Below are 8106 nucleotides of genomic sequence, written 5' to 3'. Positions count from 1 at the left end.
ATGTTTTTGTTTGTTCCAAATATATTTTTTGCCGCACGCATCCCTAGCCAATCGTGTTACTGCGAGTGTCTGCCTTGCATTTGGTGACGTTACTACTGAGCGCGCTTGCATTACAAACATTCGTATTAATTATTTAGCAGGTCGAAAATATTCCCCGTAAGTTGTCATTTAGTACAGATAAGATACTTGTAGTGACGGTTAAATACTGTATCGTTTGATGGCCGTTACCAAGCGGTAGGCCTCACTTGAGGTTGTTGTTGTTCATCTTCTTGGTTCTTTCGGTAAAGTCACGTAGAAGGAAAAAAATGAAATAATAAAAATAAAACATAATAAAATAATTCTGAGAATTATTCTGAGAATTATTTTATTATGTTTCATTTTTATTACATTATTATTTCCCTTCTACGTGACTTTACCGAAAGAACCAAGAATATGATGGCGTTTCTGTCTTGTTCGGATGCAGCTGCGGATACGTTTATCGTCATCGCGATATTTTGATACGTTTTATACCGTACCTTTGTATCCCATTCCAAAGAGACGGCGAGGGTCATCATGCGCCTTGTACGTGGCTTGCGTGGACACGAAAGCTACAGGAGTGTTCCGCGGTAACGAAATCACTTGCGCCGATGCAGTTTGCGTAAAACACGGCGATGCCATTAGCTTCCTCGTGCACCTCGCCAGCCTGCTGCGTAGGAGCGTTTAAAAAAAAAACCCGCTCACTGATGCTGTCGTGATGGATGGATGGTCCCGTGTGCCGCTCTTGTATTCCGGTTACCGTGGAGTTGACCACACATGTATCGTTGGCAAGTGAAAGAGTTCTGAAATGCGCACGACGCATCCTCGCGATGTCAGTGTTGGGTCAACAGTGAGACGTCGTGTCACATCTTGCGCTCGTAACGTTCGAGACGGTCCCGGGGCTTGATTTCTCGCCGAATATATTCCGGAATATGACGTCACAAAGCTCTGCCCCCCACCCCCCCCCAAAACCATATTTCCATTTTGAAAATAAAACATGCTTCAAATCGCTTTTTAATGTGGCGCTGCACTCTGATGTTGTAGGAGTGTTGTTACAACAATTAGCGTTGCTATAACAATTCTATATTTATTTAAAGTTGCGCATTTTGATGTGACGTCACATTTCTCACCCCTCCCCTCGTCACACATCGTCCCAAATATCTGACCCCCCCCCCCCCCCTAGGTGCGTGACATCATTTATGGACGGCCCTTATAAATCTCTCTATAGCGACGGGTATTTACTGGATGTGGTTGTGCCGGGTCACCCGGTGAAATCAAGCCGCGAGACCCGCACGCCAAGCTGTGTGTGCGCGTGCCGTGTCAGGCTGTCGGCATTCGCCTCGTCCACTGCTCAGCCGACATGAGCTGCGAGGAACCAAACACGGAGACCGACACCGCCAATTGCCTCCACGCGCCACCTCCACGAGTTGACGAGTGACACCGCTTCAGCAGCACACCCGCGGCGGACTCAAGCCGGCGACAGACAGATGTATCTTCCTTCAAATAAAACATTGCGGCCCTTTCTCGAATCCACCGCTTGGCGAAGGAGTTCGGTCAGAGGAGTACTTCACCATGCTGGCTGGTGCGGGTTGGTGCAGCATATCCCGCGCCACTGATGTTGGGAATTGAACTGATCGCAATGCACGAACGCCACTGATCCCACCCCTATCTGTCTTAACGTCCTAAATTATTAACAGTGCCTATCCAAATCTAATTTTAACCACTTCTACGGGGATGATTTAAGTTTGTTTTCTCTCTCTCTCTCTCTGTCTCTGTGTTGTCTCTCTCTGCTTGTGTGTCTGTCTTTGTGTCTCCGTGTCTGTTTTGTCTCTCAAATTTTCCAACTTAACTTCTAATGTAGCAATCTTTGGAAGAATGTAATCAACCAGGCTATGCGTTAATTGTGTGTTGACCGACTCTCTGTGTTGCATTGCATTACATTTCTTATTAAATTTAATTAATTTCTACGTGACTTTACTGAAAGAACCTAGAGTAATTCCTGCAGTCACGAAAGCTCCAAATCTGTCATTGACATGCTAATTTCTTTACCCACCCTCTCTCTCACTATTTAATACCTCGACACAGAGGCGTTGTTTCTCTGTGTGCCCATGTGTGTGCCTCTGTGTATCTGTGTTGTTTCTCTCTCTGCTTATATGTTTATGTGTCTCCGTGTCTGTGTTTTGTCTCTCTCTCAAATTTAGAAATCTTTGGGAGAACGTAATCAACCAGGTAGGGTGTTGACTGTTATGTTAGCCGACTCTCTGTGTTGTGTTGTATTGCATTATATTGCAACATTTAGGAGGTTTGTTTTCTCATTCATTCGCACCTGAAGACGATTGCTTGTGTTGTAATCGAAACGTCGTATTCTATTATTTAATTTATTTTCTTTCTACGTGACTTTACCGAAAGAACAAAAGAGTAGTGCCAATGGGGCCATCCATTTAGTACGTACGCATGGAGGGAGGAGGGGGAGGTTAACCCAAATGCATACGTTCTAGATTTGAAGCTTTCGTGACTGCAAGGAATCATATTCTTAGGTTTTTTCGGTAAAGTCACGTAGGTAAAACATCAAAATTAATGAAAATAAAATAAAACAAAAATCACGACGTTTCGGAGGCAACACAAGTCTCCGTCATCAGGTGGGACCGCCACAGCCGAATTAGCTGCATCAAGTGAGGCAATGATTCAAGATGTAATCCCTTATAAGCAAGTTGAAGGGGGGAGGAGAGGGGGGGGGGCTCATCAGAATGTGGTAGCCAATGAATGGAACGTATCGGGAGGGAGGGGGGCGGGGCTCAAAGACAGCACGGAGTGCTAAGTACAACGCATCGGGAGGTGGAGGGGGGGCGGCGGGGCCAAAAGAATGGACGACGGCTTGGACGCGGTTGCTGCTGCACACGCCAAAACAATGGACAGAGAGGGGGAGGGGAGGTCTGATACACATGATAGACAAAAGAACGAAAATGCCCATGTTTATACCAATGCTGGCTGAACAATGAAGAGAGTACTGTTAAAAAATAACTGGGGATGTTAACACTCGGTAAAGTAAAGTAAAATAGTGCCTGTCAGATAAGATGGTTCAAAAAAGTGTAATTAAGTCTTTTTTGCGTGGTTGATAACATCTTTCCAATGATTACTAAGTTTGTACCCATCATCACGGTTGAAATTATGTCTGTGTTTGTATATTTGTATGGCTTCGTGTACAAACCTTTGATGGTAGCCGGGAGGTTTGCAGAGAACCTTGGTCTCGGAAAAGACAATTTCATGAGAGCCCACCGAGTTGTAGCAATGATCGGCAACGGCAGAAGAATCAGTTCTGCCGTGTTTCAGATCTGACTTGTGCTCGCGGACACGATCAGAAACATGACGTTTCGTTTCTCCAATGTAGCAATCACCACAAATGCAACTCAATTTGTAGACTCCAGGATACTGTAAGTCAGGAACGACATCCTTCACAGATGGAATCAGATCACGGATTTTATGCACTGTACTGAATCGGACTTGGATCTTATGTTTGTTTAGAATTTTGGAGATCTTTTTGGTCACGCCTGCTATGTATGGTAACGTGATGGTTTTGGTCGGAGTTTCATGTGGCTGTTTCTGTGTGGTGGGAGAGACAGCTTGGCGGATAGTACGGTCAGAGTATCCGTTCATCCTGAGGGCCCACATGTAGATCGGGCCCTCAGGATGAACGGATACTCTGACCGTACTATCCGCCAAGCTGTCTCTCCCACCACACAGAAACAGCCACATGAAACTCCGACCAAAACCATCACGTTACCACATGTACATCGGGCCCTCAGGATGAACGGATACTCTGACCGTACTATCCGCCAAGCTGTCTCTCCCACCACACAGAAACAGCCACATGAAACTCCGACCAAAACCATCACGTTACCACATGTACATCGGCACTCCGTGCTGTCTTTGAGCCCCGCCCCCCTCTCTCCCGATACGTTCTATTCATTGGCTACCACATTCTGATGAGCTCCCCCCCCCCTCTCCTCCCCCCTTCAACTTGCTTATAAGGGATTACATCTTGAATCATTGCCTCACTTGATGCAGCTAATTCGGCTGTGACTGTCCCACCTGATGACGGAGACTTGTGTTGCCTCCGAAACGTCGTGATTTTTGTTTTATTTTATTTTCATTAATTTTGATGTTTTACCTACGTGACTTTACCGAAAAAACCTAAGAATACAAATGCATACGCTTGCGTATGGGGGGGTCTACTGACAATGTTGGCATAGGAAACGTGGGGGGGGGGGGGGGGGTGAATCCTCGATACTTTGTCTACATTGGCCTTCAAATGAGTTAGATAGTCCGGCGGTGGACTATCTGTTTGCTTAAACACGTTAACATGATTCATTCTTGATCGTTTCTGCGTGGATTAAATATCGGCCATTCTATAGGACTAGCCATTTGCCCGTCCAAGGACGGGTGTATTGCAGTAAATCTGAAACTTGCAAGCGAAAAGCAGACCGCGACGTGATATTCATTGCATGAATTCGTGTGCAATTTGTAAGGGCGCGGTAACACAGACCTATTTCATTTTAAGGTTATAATCCCTTGTTGATCACGACGTCCTTTTTACTGTGATGTCTCAACAGCGTCACGGGGGTTGGGACGTGGAGTGACATCACGTGCGTTACACACTGACATTCTTGGGTAAATATAGTAGTAAAATATGGGGAAATGGCGTTACAGAAGCAGCAATGGTCGCTCCAACTTCCTCAGCGTTAGTAATGAAATGCAGCGACACATTAATATTTATGAGGGGAGGGGCCGCATGTGGAGTGACGTGACGCGCGGGAGACACACAGACAGACGTGTCTGGCACGTGACATTAGGTGAGGCGTAGATTACTTTATAATAGTGGCAAAAAACACATTTAAGTCTCCGCTCCACCTTTCTGCTTGTGGAGTGACGTCATCCGTTAACGATCATTAATGACGCGGGGGGGGGGGGGTAGCCAATATGGAGTGACGTCAGCCATTCATGATTATTAATGAGGAGGAGTGGGGGGGGTGTCCATTTTGAGGATGGCACCTCCTAATGAATATTAATGGGGGGGGGGCTGGTTGATATGGAGTGATGTCACGAGCGTTAAGGACAGACATTCCTGGGTGAGGGGGAGGTCCATGTGGAGGACGTAACCTGATCATGATCATTAATATATTATAGTAGGTATTCGGGGTACACGGAGGGGGGGAGGGGTCAAGTTTTGACAGATTTTTGCGTACCTACTAAATGGATGGCCCCCTATTCGCTCAAGGCAGCATTGGGCGAAGCTCATCTGCTGAGCCAGTGGTGGACAACATCCACATTACTACGACGAGCAGCAAATCTATTATTTGGGATGCCCGCTCTTGACTTCTGACAGAGGTGTGCTCATTTCATCCACCGGCATTTGAACTCAGGACTTCCGTTTGCGAGTACGTGATATTGCTTTGACCGTAGCACCGCGCTTCATAGCTCGTCGAATTCCTCCAGTGTAAAATATTCTGATTTTGATCTGTGTCATGGCCCAATTGGCCGTTCTCACTCACAAACAAAAACTCTATGCGACAAAATCGCCCTGCATCTCCGCACACTCTCGCCGTATCCTCGGCAACGAGGCAGACGTGAGCCTGGCGAGTAGAGGAACGGGAAACTGCCTGGCCAACACATTTGGTGTGAGCTTTGACTCCGATGTGGCCAGGAAGTGGCAGAACAGCTGCGGTTTCTTGAATTCATCTCGGTGGAGCATTGCGCGTTATCCCGTCGTACCCGTTGTGTTTTCTCCGACCTCTCCCACTTCCCTACCACATGCAACTCATTAACTGCAATTTTTGCCAAATAGTTCATTGCAGGTGTGACCCGCGCCCACTGTGCCTCGGTTCTTATTGGGCACAGTGGGGGATGGTCAACAATAACACTGGTCAACACACTTTTTCTGGCATAAGGTATTCCAACTCTTTTAAGGTAAATTTGGGGTGCTGATTCCAAATCAGTTTTTGTCTATCACATCAGGTTTTTGAGATATCAAATATTGCATTTTCAATAAAAAACTGCAGAAGAAAAATATTAAATAAATGTGGATATCTACATAAAATGATATTATAAACACACTATCCTAAAAATACAGCACCATATTTTAACACTAAAGCAGTCACTGACTCGCAACAACTTGCAATCATAAGTGACAGAGTTAATTTCGGGTAAAATCAATTAAAATGGGGTATGCCGATAGCATAAAAATGAGATGTGATAGAGCAAATCTGAGATCAGATTTGGAATCAGCACCCTGAAATTAGTCTAAAACAGCTGCAAAAGTCCAGGCCAAAAAAAAATGTTTTTTTTTTGTTGACCTGTATAATTAACAAAATAAAAACCGCTAGTTCTCTGGCGTGATCTTCTTGCTCTCCCCGCTTGGACACAAGGAATCCAAGAAGAGACTCCGTTCACACAGAATGGGTTTATTGAACCGGCCTCTCCAGCACACGAGTATGTCGGACCATCTGAAACGACCAAATGTGCCGTCAACTTCACGCCCCACTCCTCACTGATCAAATCCCCGCGCCATGCTGAGCCGATTCTAAAACCGGTGACGTAACACGCCGACTCGATCGATCAGTGATCGTGTTCACGTGAAGTCTCTCCATCACACTGGTAAGCACTTTATCAAAAATATGTTCAAAAGAAAATGAAGAGGCTCTCCTTATGATACTGAAGCGCGAAAATATGCACCATTTAACAAGTACACAGGGCCCTCTTGAAAAGAGTGTTCAGAGTCAAATCTATGAAGGAGGAGAACCCAAAATTGCAGAATATTACCGAAGAATTGTCTCGTCATTTATAGATTAAGTTATTGTCGGCATTAGCCAAGCTAATTGGGCCCTATCGTGTGGAAGTGGAGACTCGACATGTGTAGTTTCCAGAGGCAGACTTTGCAACAGCGTGCAACGGTGACTACTGTGCTGATGAGTTCTAAGGAGGACGAAACAGATCTACGTTTGTCTTTCACTGCATCACCGCTGCTGTCAGTCGGTCACATTTTCTCAAGGTTATTTCTGATGGTTACCTAAGACAACAGGACCGCAATGCTCTTATTCTTTGGGGCTTCCGGACAAGTCACGTAGATAGGTTCAAATATTTTTTTTTAAACTACGACGTTTCGAACGCTTGTGTTGCAATCGAAACGTCGTAGTTTTTTGTTATTTTCTTTGAATCGCACTATGGGAACCTCATTTGCCAGTAAAAATATGATAATTGGTTTTTTTACCCTTCTATCTGGCAACAAAACTGACACCTTTTTACAAGGAGTCATGTTTGCATAGACCGCAATACCTGCAGTCATAATACAAACAAAAGACATAACTCTGATAATATGCACTGTCCTTGAAGTTGATTGGTCCACACCCGAGACAGCTTTCCTTAGAGCCTAGTCTCACATGGGTTGGACCAGATGACGCCAAAAGGCGCACAACTCAAGGACAATGCACCATCAGAGTATGAGAGCTCGGGGCAAGCATCTACACTATTGGAACCTCATTTGCCAGTAAAAATATGATAATTGGTTTTTTACCCTTCTATCTGGCAACAAAACTGACACCTTTTTACAAGGAGTCATGTTTGCATAGACCGCAATACCTGCAGTCATAATACAAACAAAAGACATAACTCTGATAATATGCACTGACAGTGCATATTATCAGAGTTATGTCTTTTATCAGAGTTATGTCTTTTGTTTGTATTATGACTGCAGGTATTGCGGTCTATGCAAACATGACTCCTTGTAAAAAGGTGTCAGTTTTGTTGCCAGATAGAAGGGTAAAGAACCAATTATTCTTTGAACCTATCTACGTGACTTTACCGAAAGACCCAAAGAATATGAATTCCTGCAGTCACGAAAGCTTTAAGTCAAGACGCAATCCACTTCTTCAGGAAATTGTGTTTTTTTTGCACAATAAAGGCTGTGTGCGTTTACACAAGTTGGTGTGTTATTCTAAACCGATAAATATTACCGTTATTTTTATTATAGGGGAAGAGAAAAAAATCTCACATGACTGCAGTTCGTCGTACTCCTTGGCACTTTAAACACTGCGTGTG

This window comes from Lampetra planeri, chromosome 7 (genome assembly GCF_965212315.1).
Source record: "Lampetra planeri chromosome 7, kcLamPlan1.2.h2, whole genome shotgun sequence".
NCBI lineage: Eukaryota > Metazoa > Chordata > Hyperoartia > Petromyzontiformes > Petromyzontidae > Lampetra > Lampetra planeri.
The sequence above is the reverse complement of the archived record's forward strand: the minus strand, read 5'-3'. Positions refer to the sequence as shown.